The 15334-nt window shown below is 41.6% G+C and overlaps 1 long non-coding RNA gene across 1 annotated transcript in view; it reads left to right on the forward strand.

Moving 5' to 3' along the window:
• The window catches only part of LOC116587068, a 119491-nt gene extending 109154 nt beyond the window's left edge, over positions 1-10337 (forward strand). The window contains exons 2-3 of the long non-coding RNA XR_004284293.1: positions 9685-9802; positions 10303-10337. This is a non-coding gene — a long non-coding RNA (uncharacterized LOC116587068). The remainder of the gene's footprint in view (positions 1-9684; positions 9803-10302) is intronic.
• The last annotated feature ends 4997 nt before the right edge of the window (positions 10338-15334 follow it).

The following is a 15334-nucleotide window of genomic DNA, read 5'->3' on the forward strand; positions in this document are numbered from 1 at the left end:
CCGTAAATGATATTTTTATTTTTATGAATAAAAGACTTCTTCCAACTGAAAGAACTCACAGTGGCTGAAGCTGGAACAAGCTGAACAAGAAAATAAATAAAGTAGTATTTGACTATAACTCAAAGTATAAAGTAAATATCCATGAGTCTCTGCTGACATAAATAAGAGAATTAGTAAATGGGAGAGAAGAGATAAGTCTGTTCAGAATTCCAAATAGTTCTTGAGGATACTCCGCGCTCAAGGAGGTGAAGCATAACTCATGTGTGGGCTGCCCGTGGAGACGCACTTTCAAAGAGTACCATATGGAACAGGTCGGAGGGAAGAATAACTTTATGGTGGAAAAAATTTGACAGTCACTACCTCAGCAATGTGATCAAAGTCAGCATCAACAAAGACAAGTCACGTTGATAGTATGTACCCTTGATATCATGTGATGAGAGTGGCACTTTACCTCTTTGGTCTTCTTTCCAAAACCCATAAACACAGTCTAGTCATGAGAAAACCATCAGACAAATGCAGATTGAGGCGCATTCTACATAATGTCTGACCAGTACTCCCTCAGTCTGTCAAGGTCATCAAAAACAAGGAGACCCTGAGTCTCATGACCAAAAGGACCCTAAGGAGACATGATACATACATGTAATTTGGAATTTTGGATGAGGTCCTGGAAGACAGGAAAAGAACATTAGGTGAAAACTAAAGAAGTCAGAATAAAGTATGGAATTTAATAGTGATCAGTGTTGGTTCCTTAATTGTGACAAATATACCATACTAATGGAAGATACTAATAGGGGAATCTGTGAGGCATACAAGGACTCTTATTATCCTTGTACTTTCTCTCTAAAACTATTCTGAAATAAAAACTTTATTGAAAAATGACTTTCTAGGGGCGCCTGGGTGGCTAAGTGGGTTAAGGCCTCAGCCTTCAGCTTGGATCACGGTCCCACGGTCTTGGGATCGAGCCCTGCATTGGGCTCTCTGCTCATCGAGAGCCTGCTTCCTCCTCTCTCTCTGCCTGCCTCTCTGTCTACTTGTTATCTCCATCTGTCAAATAAATAAATAAAATCTTAAAAAAAAACCAATGACTTTCTAATGTAAAAGTTATGTTAATTTTCAGATCAGCTTCAGCAAATATATATGTCAGGCTTACCAAGCGACAGGCCACATAGTCCTTGCTCTCAAAGACTTTTAAATATCCAGGAGGACACATGTGTAAACACACACTGGGATATGAAGAGATAGAGAATGGCATAAATGCTACATCCTGTGAATGCTAAGACTACGGAGAGACGATGGAGAGAGGGATGGATTACATTTGGCTAGTGCTGGGGCATTTCTTCAAATTGTTTGCAGCATCTATCTTTACCAGTTGAGTGAGGGGTAATGCCATGAGAAGGAGGCTGCTTGGTGGTGCATTTAGTTTTGAACCTATTGAATTTGAGGTGCTTCTGGGATATCTGGTTTTATATATCCAGGAAGAAGTCTCGTCTGTGGGTTTGCTCACAGGTATGGACTTGGGCATCATCAGTATTTATTTATTTGTTTATTTATTTATTTTAGAAATCATCAGTATTTTTTTTTAATTTTTAATTTTTTATAAACATATATTTTTATCCCCAGGGGTACAGGTCTGTGAGTCACCAGGTTTACACACTTCACAGCACTCACCAAAGCACATACCCTCCCCAATGTCCATAACCCCACCCCACTTCTCCCACCCACCCTCCCCCCAGCAACCCTCAGTTTGTTTTGTGAGATTAAGAGTCACTTATGGTTTGTCTCCCTCCCAATCCCATCAGTATTTAAATGGTAACTGAAGCAGATGATGTAGGAAGTAGGAGATTGTACTTTTGCTAAGATAATAATATTAATCAGTGAGTTGTAGTGTAGCCTGGACAAAAATCAGAATCTCAGGTGTGCCAGTTACTAACTGAAGGAGAAGTGAATTGAGCTTCAATTTCCTAATCTATACAACAGGGTTAGTGAGGGGCACCTGGGTGGCTCAGTGGGTTAAAGCCTCTGCCTTCGGCTCGGGTCATGATCCCAGGGTCCTGGGATCGAGCCCCACGTGGGGCTCTCTGCTCGGTGGTGAGCCTCCTTCCCCCCTCTCACTCTGCTTGCCTCTCTGCCTACTTGTGATCTCTTTCTGTCAAATTAAAAAAACAAAACAACAACAACAACAAAAAACCAGGGATAGCGATACCCCAGGTCCTCTTCCTTTCAGTTGGATGGGGAAGGGTAAATCAGAAGACATATGGATCCTTTGTAATCTGATCTGTAAAGAGCTACAGAGATCTAAGACAAACATGTTGTTGCTGCTTAGGGCTACCGAACAAATTCACTTCAGAACTGGTACCCAACTGCTTAGGTCTCTAAAGGCTCTGGTTTAATTGGATGTCATTAACTTCCTCTTTTTTTTTTTTTTAAAAGAACAAGTTATAAATATCATGGTAATTTGTGAACTATATAGGGAGATCTATGCAAGTCATGGCACTTAGCTCATCATCAACTTTCCTTCCTAAATAGTTGACATTGCATTTCCTGTCGCCTCCTAGTACCATTTTAAGGGAAGCCTAGAAGACGTTTTTGAATTTTTTCCAGTGGAGTTATATTTTTATAACAAACGGGTTTTCTCTTTGTAAACCTTTCCAATAAGCCCTTTGCCCAAAATTCTTGTCTGTTTTATTAGCATGAAGTGGCAGGACATGAAACAGTGGAGGAAACCAGTGCAGTTCTCAGTGCAGAAATCTTGTAATCTTTTCCAAAAGAGAGTTGAGAGGCTAACTCAGCCAAAGAATATATTCAATTTGGGTGAGAATCAAGGGAATGAAGGAGCGTGAATGATGCCAGAGAGTTGATTCCTGGCTTCCATACTGTAGCATGACAGACAGAGCTTTCTTCTCAGTTAACGTAAGTGTATGCACTCTCCAGGTGTGAAGTTGACTGCTGGCCATGGATTTTCCCTGCTATTAACCTTTTCAGAGTTTTCTGTATTGGAATTAAGAGCTGGTCTCTGAGATTTCATTATGAGGGGGTGAAGTCTTTGACCTATACAGGCTAAGTGTTCACTTCCTTTCGCCTGAAGCCCGTACACTGCCCTGCCACCTAGCAAGTTCCAACAGAGGTCATGGAGAAAACAGGGTAGAGCTGTAATGAAAAGTGAGCCTTTTCTTCCTCCTTTGGAGAATACAGACAATATTCTTTCTCAATTAATAACCATCTACTGATGGGATAGCCTTTTGACCAACTCCGACAGCATCAACCTCTCTCTGAAGCCCATTTAGAGCAGCCCCCATGTGGGAATCATAATCTGCCTTTTGAAAACTTTGTTTGATATGTATTTTTTAAAAATCTGAGTAAGAGGAGTATGAAAGTGAAGTAAATGGAATTGCGTTAAAAGCTAGAACTTTTGTGATAAAACAGGTTGTTTCAATGTAGGAAAATATTGATCCTGACATGCCTCTCATAGGGAAGAAAGATTTATCAGCTCTTCAGTCAGATCCTGAAGAGGCAGTTTCTCAGTTCACTTAAAGGATATACTAGGAAAGAATAATTTTGGGGAAATATTTATCTAATGAGTAGTTGAATCATATTCTTGTATTTTCTCACCTTTTATTGTGACCATCTTTTCGAATGTCAGATAATTTCAGGTCACAGATGATCTTAAGTCATGTTTTAGTAACTCGTGTTTGAATCCTATACCTACCATTGTGGAACATTGTGACTTCGTGCATGGGTCGTAAGCTTTTTGGAGCTGATTATCTTCATTAAATGAGGATATTAATTTACATCTCATAAAGTTATTTCAAGGACTAAATGCATTATATCTATAGGGAAGCTACTTAGAAAGCAATGCAAATACGTGCATTGTTGTTACATTGTCCTCTCACTTTCAGACATGACTAAGCCATATTTGTAAATGCTCAAAGAAGAAATCTCTTAAGCTGACCATAATTTAAGCTACACCTAACTTAACTGTGATCTGAGTGACTAAAATGTGTAAGACTTGCCTCCAGGGAAAGGTGACCAGGTTAAGTGTTATCATGCGGATCCAAGGGAACGGTGCAATGGGAGGGGAAGTAAACATCACTCAGTAATTGGAAGAAGAGATTCTGAAAACTTGATAGAACCGAATGCCAGGGAGAGTGTGAATGAGTAACTGAATGATTCATCTTGGTAGAACAGCTGGACCTGGTGCTGTTCACCATAGGTCTTCCAGTATAACATTGGTGGGGGAGGGGGGTGCTGGTTGGAGAAATCCCCAAGGATTAAACTGATACCTCCTTGCTTCCGGTTAGTTGGTTTTAGGGCCTTCCTGCCTATGTGTTGTGCTGGGAATGGCCAGCAATCCCTGTACTGAGGAATGAAGGATTACTCCGAACTTTGCTATGAAAGAGAGGAGAAGGCAAGGGGGTCAATGATCCGAGAGGAAGACCGCGGGCTCTTCTTTGCTCATGCTTTTATTGGTCCTTCGGGATAATCACCAGTCCTTATCACTGTTCCTCAAGCATGTGATGTGTGACAAGGGGTCTTATTGAAACTAGGAGAATCTGTTGATGGGAAAGATAGGATTTGCTACTCTGCATGTTCTACACGTTCTATTAAACATAGCCTAAGGGTCAGTGCTTATACCTTTTAGATCACGGAGTGGCTGTTTGAGGTAAGAAAGCTTCAGGAAGGCAACTCCTGACAGCATTCCAATGGCAGAGTGGTCACACAGGCCTAAGCATTCTAAAGGTCTACACCCTTCACCAAAACCTGCCATCGACCTCAGCAGCCTCCATGTTACATTTTAGCAAGCCAGGTATTAGGGCTGATTTCATGCTCTACATTAACCCCAATGGTGTTGTGGGTTGAATTGTGTCTCCCTCCAACCCACAAAGATGTTGAAGTCCTAACCCCCAGTATTTCAGGTGACTTTATTTGGAAATAGGGTCTTTGTGGATGATCAAGTAAAGGTTGGTAGGGTGGGCTGTAATCCAATATGACTGGTATCCTTTTTTTTAAAGGACAAATTTGGATATAGAGACAGATATATGTGGAGGGAATATGAAGTGAAGACACAGGGAGCATACCACCTATACGCCAGGGGAAAGCTGAGGCTACCAGAAGCTAAGGGAGATACATGGAATAGATTTCTTTCACAGCCCTCAGAAGGAACCAACACTGTCAATACCTTGATTTCTGACTTCTAGTCTCCAAAACTGTGAGACAATAAATATCTGGTGTTAAAGCCACCTAGTCTGTTTGCTTTTTTATGGCAGTCTCATGAATTAATACATCACCCTTTGCTAGAGAGGTAAATGGTATTTAGTTACTTGTCTGCTTCCTTCATTGACTGGAGTGTAAGCTGCCTACTTTGTTTGTCTCCATCCTGGCACTTACAGCCATGCCTGGGAAGTGGTATGTACGACGCAATCTGTATTTGTTGAATTGTTGCTGTTGGGCCTAGCATGGGGAGTGATGAATGCAGGAGTGATGGAGTCTGATTTGACTGGATCAAATGAAGCACACAGTCGATGTGTAATACTAATGCAAAGCACAGATTTGCTCTGGAATATGACCTCCAATCAACAAATAAACCATCCCCAAATGGTAGATATACTATCCTCTGATCTGCAAAGTGTATCTGATAATTAGGGTGGCCTTGCTGTTGCTCTCGTATAATCAAAACTGGATTATAAATATTTAAAACATCACTGGCATGCAAAATGAATACTAAGCACTTATATTTTGCTATTTTTTAACTTCTCTAGCAAGTTTATGACTTACCCTTGGAAACCAGCAATTTGTAAGATCTATCTAAATTATTCTGGTGAGGTTCTGTATTAATTTTCTATTGCTCCTGTAACAAATTACCAAAAATTTATTGACATTAATTTGTTCTCCTACAGTTCTGGAGGTCAGAAGTCTAAAGTGGGTCTCGCTGGGCTAATATCAAGATGTGGCCAAGGCTGTGTTCCTCATGTAGACCCAAGGGGAAAAATCACTTTTCTTGCCTTTTTCAGCTGACAGAGACCACTTGCATTTTGTGGCTTATGGTCCGCTTCCACCTTCAAAGCCAGCAGTGGCCACTGAATTCTCATGCTGTCGTCTCTCTCTGGTTCTGAGATTTTTACTGCTCTCTTACCCAGTTAGAGGGAATTATGGTTATATTGGACCCACTTAGAATAGTTCAGGATACTCTCTTTTTTTTTAAAGTAAGATAATCAACAAAGTTAACCATTTGCAAACATAATTTCCTCTTGCCTTATATCATATCACAGGTTCCAGAGATGGTATGTGACCATATTGAGGATGCCATCATTATTCTACCTGCCATAGACCTCTAGAGCACAGTTGGCACCGTAGTGTTATTCTGCCTTCCATGAATGCTCCCTGATGGCATATGACATTACCGTCGGGTGTTAGAGGGCTTTCTCATGCTGAGCTCATGTCACACTCAATACCCTAATCTTAAGGTTAACTTATGAGATTGAGATAAGAGTATGGTTTTGAAATAGATCCAAGAAGAGCTTTCCACAGAAATATCTTCTGCAGTACAGTAATAAATGGTATTTGGGGAAAAAATGGTCAAACCGTGGTCAGATCATGCTGGGAATGCAAATTAAACAAAATGAATTCTGTTATTTTTTAGCTGAAAGACTTGAAGGCCTTTTCTTACTGTGAATTGTGGTTCTCCAGGAAGGATACCACAGCATGCAGGGCCCCAAATTATTTGGCCTCAGAAAGCTTGTTCTTGCAGAGTATTCTGTGGGCCTAATGATCTGTGGAACACACTGAGGCATTCTGATATGCAATAAAGCATAGAGTCCTAAAAAGAATTAGGAACGTCTCTGCACTCCAGTATCTATAGGAAATCAGCTTCTAGAGTTCCCAGCACTTAATTGCACTGACAGTTCCTAAAACAAATGAATCATTACCTGGGGATTGAAAAGAAGCTTGCTGCTTAGAAACCTTCATAGCAGAAAGTTGTGGGACTATCTTGACCTCCTCTTAACTCGACATGTTCAAAGCTGAACTTACCATTTTCTCCCTCCGTCTCCCTGATCTACCTTACTATTATGGACTGAGTTGCATTCTCTCCACATTTATATATTGAAGTGTTAACCCCCAATATCTGAGAATGCAGCTGTTTGGAGGAAGGATCTTTAAAGAGGACGTTAAGTTAAAATAAGGTCTTTGGTGTAAGCCCTATCCAGGAAGACTGGTGTTCTTGAGAAGAGGAGATTAGGACATACGCAGGGAAGACTGCAGGAAGACACCAGGAGAAGATGGCCAGCCGTAGAGAGAGACCTCTATCCTTCCAACACTTTGATCTTAGCGTTAAGTTAAAATAAGGTCTTTGGTGTAAGCCCTATCCAGGAAGACTGGTGTTCTTTTGAAGAAGAGGAGATTAGGACATACGCAGGGAAGACTGCAGGAAGACACCAGGAGAAGATGGCCAGCTGTAGAGAGAGACCTCTATCCTTCCAACACTTTGATCTTAGCCTTTTAGCCTACAGAATTAGGAGATTATAAATTTATGTTCTTTAAGCCACCCAGACCCATACATTTTTATAGCAACCCTAGAAATCTAATGCACCTACCTTATGAAATTCTTCCTAGTTGACTTTTTCTTATAGCCAATCTAAGTTTTGACGTATTTTCTTCCATATATGTTTTAGGTTCATCCCTTCTTCGACTCAATTTCTACTTCTGCTGTGCTTGCCCAGCAGTCTTTACTCTTCCTAACTGAACTGAAGCACCAGCCTTTTCGCATGAGATTGGTCTGTATTTCTACCCATGCTGTGTTCTCTCAGAGCCTCTGCCTGCTTTCCTTGCATGTGAACGCCATCCCATCATTTTACTGACTTCAGGGAGAATGGCTCAATACTATGGTCCTATTAGTAACAGTTTACAGTCCTGCCAGTGCCCGCCCGAGTCCCTGCTGGGACCAGCCCACATGCAGCTCTGCCCAGAACACTCTCCTTCCTCTTCTTCACCCATCCAAATCCATATGCCCTTGAAGACCCACCTCACGTCTGTCTCCCTGATTCCCTTCAACAATTTGTCAGTGCATGCTCGTAGTGCTTCTTGCTTTCCCATGGCACTCATTGTGCTCCATAAAATGCTGCTCTTCTCAATAAAAACGAAGTGGACATCACTAAGGTTGTCAGTGGAAAGAGAATGAGCTGGTGGGAATGGGCACCCAGCCCTGTGGCCTGATGATCTCTGAAATTGCCTTTACTCTTGAATTGCTGTTTCTGTAATCAGGCTGGCCTTTTCTTTAAAAGTCCTTAAAATTCATCATTAATGTGGGATGGTGACCACTCATAAATATCTTCTATAACTCCTGCATAAATATCCTATAGATTACATGAGAAAATGTCTCTTTTTTTCTTTTAGGTTTACTCATAGCTAAGAGATAAAGGTAAATGCAATTATAAAATATGATTGGCCCTGAGGGTTATAAACCAGGTTTGTCAGCATGTGGTCCTGGGAAAAATCACATACTTCCAAGGTCAGTCCTTTTCTGGCCTCTGGCATGATTCTCCAGGAGAAATCTCACTTTGATTCCGATCACTCTGATTAGTCACTTCAGAGTCCAGATCAAGGGTGAGATACTGGGTTCCTCTGCCTGCCCTTACAGAGTTGAAGACCCGCCTCTACTCATATGATTGACATTGGCAGTGATTTCTCCTGTCAGGTAAACCCATGTGCTCTGCCTTCTGAGATATAGCCCAGCACTTGCAGAACCACAAAAAGATGAAATAGCCCCATGACACAAGAACCCAACGGTCATGGGACACCAGCTTACAGCAGTGGATATCACGGAGGTTTATTCTCTTTGATGCACATGAGTCTTTATTGTCAAGGTAGTCTGATTGTGATACTTGTCACTTATTCGTTGTCAGAATGGATTTGGCAGATGTATTAGTTTTCTATGGCTGCTATAACAAGCCTATTGGCTACTACAAGCTTATTGGCTCAGAACAAAAGAATTTGTTGTACAGCTCCAGAGACCAGAACTCTAAAAGGAGTTAGCAGAGCTATGTTCCTAGGGAAGCTCGGGAGGGGAACCCCATCTTTGCCTTTTCTAGAATCTACTGGCTGCCAGTATTCCTTGGCTTCTTGTCCATCCCCCAAGCTAGTCAGACAGCATCTGCCACTGTCTTTCTGCTTCTGTTGCTGCACCGCCTTTATCCTCATCACGTCTCGTCTCTCACCCTCCCACCTCCCCGGATGAGGACCCTTCGATGACTGGTCCGCTGAGATAATCCAGGACAGTCTCCCCATCTCAGGTTTCGGAGGCCAGTCCCACTTGCTACTGCAGATTCCAGAGATTCAGATGTGGCTGTCTTTGAGGGGGTACATTATTCTGCCTACCACAGGGCAGAAGGATAGCTAGGTGCCTCTTTCTCCCTTTGTAGCTAAGTGCTACAAAGAGGATGACTTTCCAGGAAAGTAAAAACAGGTTTTATTAGTTTTTTTAGTCAAGTTCATGGGAGTAGTTGAGCATTTCTATTATAATCTCAAAACTTGTAGTATATATATATATATATACACACACACATACACACACATATTTAAGATGTATCTATATATATCTACTTATATAAATTTATTTCTGTCTTTTCGGTTTGGGCTACTATAACAAAAGCACCATAGAACTTATAAACAACAAACATTTGTTTCTCTTAGTTCTGAAGTCCCGTGAAATCTGTGATCAAGAATTTGGCAGATTTGGTGTCTGGTCATAACCTGCTTCTTGGCTCACGGATGGTTGTTCTCCGTCTTGTGTCCTCCCGTGGCTAGAGAGGTGAGGGAGCTCTTTGAGACCTTTTTTTATAGGGACACTAATCCCATTCATGAAAGCTCTACCTTTATGACCTAATCATTCCCCAGATGCCCCACCTCCCAATACCATTACATTGGGGATCAGTTTTCAACACATGAATTTTGGAGGGACATAAACATCTATGTAAGAAATACACGTTTCTTATCTGCCAAACTCACTCTCCCTACACAAGCACATCATAGTTCCCTTATAAATCTTATAGAATTATAATAAATTTAACCAGTGTCTTCCAAAAGAAGAGAAAGAGAACCCACAGTTCATTTCTTTTAACACTGTTGACTGGGAACTGATGAATAAATGAGTAGTGAAGAAAATTGTGTTAAAAGACGATGTACAAAAAACAGTGTTTCTGGAGGCTGGGAGCAAGTAGGTACTTTGGAAGAGTTTGGAAACTTGAACATAAGTATTTTTTTCCTTTTTCTTTTTTTTAAATGAATACACATAGAGAATATTACTTGCAGGATCTCATGGCTCCACTCTGAACTGCAGGATAAGTGAAACAGTAAGTACAAAAGTTAAACGATGATTAAAAAACAGCATGCCAGTATTTAAACCTGTAGATTAAAGATTAAAAGTTTTGCCAGAGACAATCAGGTGAGACACCTGCTACTCTACATGAAAATGCTGCGGAGTACAAGATGTTTTGTAGAAAGTGCTTGTAAAAAGGGCTTGTTCTGGATAAGAATTTTGGTTTTCGCTTAGTAAACAGAATAATTAGAGACGATTAAGGAAATGCACCCTGAAATTTCTTGGTTGATAGTATTTACTTGGCATGGGTTTCAGAAGAAAGAAAAGCTTATCAATGTAACCATGCACAGTTTTTTAGATTAGGAACTGTTATTTGATCTTTCCCAATCAGATGACTGACAGCTTGTCTGTGTCTCAGAAAGTGCCTTCGTTAATTACCGTCAACTTGATTGGCTTTGGATCTTGTGACTTGGAGTGGCTTTCTCTCCACCCATGAAAGTGTTCAAGTAATGAAACAAAGAGGCCATTAGATTGCAGTGGCTTTAATGCTCTGGTAGCCTCTGTAAGCAAACCAAAGCCTCAGCCAGAGTCAGTGCACTTGAATCTGAGAAAATGAAATGTAAGAAGAGCCGCCACAGACAGCCAACTAGGCTTTTTCTACTAAGGCACCCTTCTAAGCTATAGCCAATTAAGTAATTTCCTTGCTTTGTTTCTGCGTCTTTACCCCTTCTGCTCCTGTCTGTGTCTATTCTCCTGTCTATTCTTAACCACTTTTGGTTTTATGCTGCCCAGTTGGAACCCATGTATGCTCAAAGAAAGTCTTGAAAAAAATATTTTTATTGTGCCTCCGTTTACCTTTTGGCACAGGGATCTGTACTTTGCATGGATGCCTGAACAGTTTAATTCAGTCCTGAGAAATGTTGTTTATGTTCTTTTTAATCCATGTATAGTTCAGTGGTGTGTCTTGTGGAAGCATGAGGTGATGTTAAAAAACAAACAAACAAAAAACCAACAACCCACAAAACTTCAGGGAAAATACGGCTCTTCACATTACAGGTTGTTTTGTAGTGTGTAAGTTTACCATGCTTGTCCATGCTACCTTCTTTATAAAAGGGAAATAACTCTTCTTCCAAAGACAATAGTGAGGCTTTTCTGAGATTTAGCAAGAAGGGTGCTCAGTGCAGGCTGATGATTATTACAACTGACACTGAATATATTTCCTTACATCATATAGAAAATTTGGTATTTCTAGGTAGGATATAGAGGTAGCTCATAAAAATGTGAGGGGCTCCCTAATTGGGATCCCCCTTTCCTATTCACCTTTCCCCGTATTTAGCCTCACTTTTGACTTGCAGGCAGGGAGAGAGGTCACCTGCTCTGTAGACTACTTGGTGATAAGCCTGATGTTGGGAAGCAAAACGCGTAGCCTCCCTGACTAACAGATTTTTCTCTCAGATACCTAATGCAGCTGAAAGATGTGAGAAGTGCCTGTCCAGCGTAAAAAATAATCTTACGATATGAGAGGGCCTCAGAGTTTTACTTATTTCCAGTAGGCAGCTGGGATGAATTACACTGTGCAAACTGACTTTGAAATGTCCATGTTCTCCAGTGATAGAACATGGAGAATCATGTTCGTCTGAGCCTTTTTATTTTGGTCAGCCTCCACTCTGTTTTGGATCCTACAATAAAAATACACAGAACCCATTATTAGGATCAAGATGGAAGTCTAGATCAAAAGTTGACTGGAGCTTGCTGTTTTCATCTTACCCATAAATGAGTTTATAAATATGTTTTCCCCTAAAAATCTCATGGTGACTTCGGAATCTTTTGTCATAGAACCGTGTTACAGTGTTGGTAGACTGGAATGCAAAGAGTTTTCAATCTTTTTTTTTTTATTAATACCATTACTTATTTATTCATTAGTCTGACAGACATCCATCAGTATTCATGCACACTCTGTTCTAGATGTGACGGACACAGTGTGAAAAAGAGCAGCTGCTTTCCTGTTTTGTTGCCATGGCTCCTTCTGACCCTTTCCTGTGTCTGCTCCCTGACTTGGATGTTGGACAGTCCCACAGCCCAGTCTTTGGGCCTCCTCTCTTCATTTCTAGGTCAAGAGTTGGCTTTAAAAAAAAAAAAAAAAAACAAACCAAAAAAAACTCCAGACAGTATTATTTTAGGATTTTGAAGGCCATATAGTATTTGTTACAACTTCTCAGCTCCACCAGTGTGGCATCAAGTGTGTCCATGGACAGTGCATGAAGGAGCAGAACACATGGCTGTGTTTCAAGAAAGTATTTTTGCCAGAATAGGGAAGTGTTGTGATTTGACCACAAGCTGCAGGTTTGCGGACCTTGATTGAGGTAATCTCAAGCCAGTGGATTCAATGCCGTCTAAATGATCATGATTCATAAATGCATTTCCCCAACTCCAGTCATGTATCTTGAGTTGCCCACTTGATATCTTGGATGCTAGTAGGGCTTTCAAGCCTAACTAAGTTCTTAAGATAGAATTCTGATTCTCTGTCTAAACCTGATCCTCTCCACCGTTCCTCATCTCAGTAAATGACATTTTTGTCCATACAGTTGCTCAAACTACAAACCTTGGAGTCATCTTTGATTCCTACGTTTTCTCACACGTCTTTATCAATTTATCAGCAATGCTATTGGTCTACCTATAAAATGTGTCCCAAATCTGGGTGCCTGGGTGGCTCAGTGGGTTAAGCCCCTGCCTTCAGCTCAGGTCATGATCTCAGGGTCCTGGAAACGAGCCCTGCATCGGGCTCTCTGCTCAGCAGGGAGCCTGCTTCCCCCCTCTCTCTCTGTCTGCCTCTCTGCCTGCTTGTGATCTCTGTCTGTTAAATAAATAGATAAAATCTTAAAAAAAAAAAAAAGTATCCCAAATCTGTTTCTTATTGGTCTGTTCCTGAACCTGTTTGGCTTTGCATTGCTCAAAAGGCTAATAGTCAAGAGATGAGTTTTGAACTGGGTATTTACCCCAAAGATACAGATGTAGTGAAAAAAAGGGCCATGTGTACCCCAATGTTTATAGCAGCAATGGCCATGATTGCCAAACTGTGGAAAGAATCAAGATGCCCTTCAGCGGATGAATGGATCAGGAAGATGTGGTCCATATACACTATGGAGTATTATGCCTCCATCAGGAAGGACGAATACCCAACTTTTGTAGCAACATAGACGAGACTGGAAGAGATTATGCTGAGTGAAATAAGTCAAGCAGAGAGAGTCAATTATCATATGGTTTCACTTATTTGTGGAGCATAACAAATAGCATGGAGGACATGGGGAGATAGAGAGGAGAAAGGAGTTGAGGGAAATTGGAAGGGGAGATGGACTATGAGAGACTGTGGACTCTGAAAAACAACCTGAGGGTTTTGAAGGGGCGGGGGGTGGGAGGTTGGGGGAGCCAGGTGGTGGGTATTATGGAGGCACGGATTGCTTGGAGCACTGGGTGTGGTGCATAAACAATGAATTCTGTTACACTGAAAAGAAATAAATAAAAAAAAGAGATGAGTTTTGAGTGTAAAGCAATATGAGTTTTTATTCAGGAGGCTGGCTGTCTGGGGAGAAGCTGGGTCTTGTCCAAAAGCCAACTTTGAGGTTTCTGCCTGGCCTGAGGGCTTTTTTAAAGTTCAGGATAGCTGATCAAAAAGAGTGCAGTGAGTGGTCTGTGATGTTTCCTGATTATGGACAGACTACAAGATGCCAGCTACAAAGGTTACCTCCAAGTTTAACGGTTGTGTGAAGGGGTCAGGCTCCTGTGTCATGATATGTAGGAGGACTGTGTTCTTTCTGTAGAGGAGGACAAGGTCTACAGATGCACAAAAGGAGGTTAATAAAATTATTTGTATGACTTTTTTTTTTTTTTTTGCTAAAATATTGTTAGGTTAATCAGAAAGCTGAGGTGGCATCACACAGACTTGCTGGCCTCTGCAGCCTGGGAAAGTTCTGGTCCTCCTGACCTCAAGGCCAGTCATCTGTCTGCTCCAGATCCAGGGACTTGGGTTAGCAAGTAAGGAGTGTGTTAACTTGAAGCCAGTTAACCGGTAAGACCAGTCGGAGCGCTGTTACAGCCCCTTTTCCTACTCCTTGTTCCAGGCCATAATCCCTTCTTTCTTTGACTCCTGAAATAGCTTAATGAGCGGTCTCCTTTCCCCACCTTTAGCCTAATCCCCCGCCAGTAGAAAGCTTACACGGGCTTCTCATTAAACCTGGAAGAAAGCCCAGTACCTTTATCATGGTCCCCAAGGCCTTACATAGTCTGGTCCTGGACTGCCTCTCTGCCTTCTTTGTATGGTTCTTCTCCTTGCTTCTTGCTCTCACATCGTCCTGGCCTTCTTCCTGTGCCTTCAGCTCTTGGAGCCTGCTCCTACCTTAGCATTGTCACACTTGGTTCTCTGTCCACGGGTGATGGCACTTATCTCTCTTTTGCTCCCTCAGTGAGGTCTTCTCTGACCACTCACCTTGAATGAAATCATACCCTCATCATTATCTCTCACCTCACTTCATGGATTGCTTGAAAGCAGTATTGCTTGTGTATTTCTTTATTACTTGCCTTCCCTACTAGAGCACAAGCTTCATGAGGTCAGAGACTTTGCCATTTTGTTCACTGAGGTGTCCTTGTTCCTAGAACAGCTTGAGGCATGTAACATGCTCAGCAAATAGCTATTGGCTGTCTAAATAAAGAATGAATGACTGAAATACCTTCTATAAAGCTTCAAGTCCACTGGGGTGATTCAGAGAAGTCAGTAGTCAGATAGCCTGGGAAGGCCTGCAGCTGGAATGGAACAGAGGGCTTTGGACCTCCATTTCTCTCCTACACTGTGATTGCCAGACCATCTTTCCAGAGAAGGTAGTATCTCAGTGGAGACTTTAATGATGAAGAGGAGTTAACCACCTCATATAAGGCATGGACCTCTGTGGCAGTGGGGTGCCAGGGCTGAGAAAGGCCAGGGAAGCTGAACCAGTGAGAGGCTGAATGGAATTTTTAGCCCTGCCTTCCTCT

The sequence above is a fragment of the Mustela erminea genome, chromosome 3 (genome assembly GCF_009829155.1).
Source record: "Mustela erminea isolate mMusErm1 chromosome 3, mMusErm1.Pri, whole genome shotgun sequence".
NCBI classification, from domain to species: domain Eukaryota; kingdom Metazoa; phylum Chordata; class Mammalia; order Carnivora; family Mustelidae; genus Mustela; species Mustela erminea.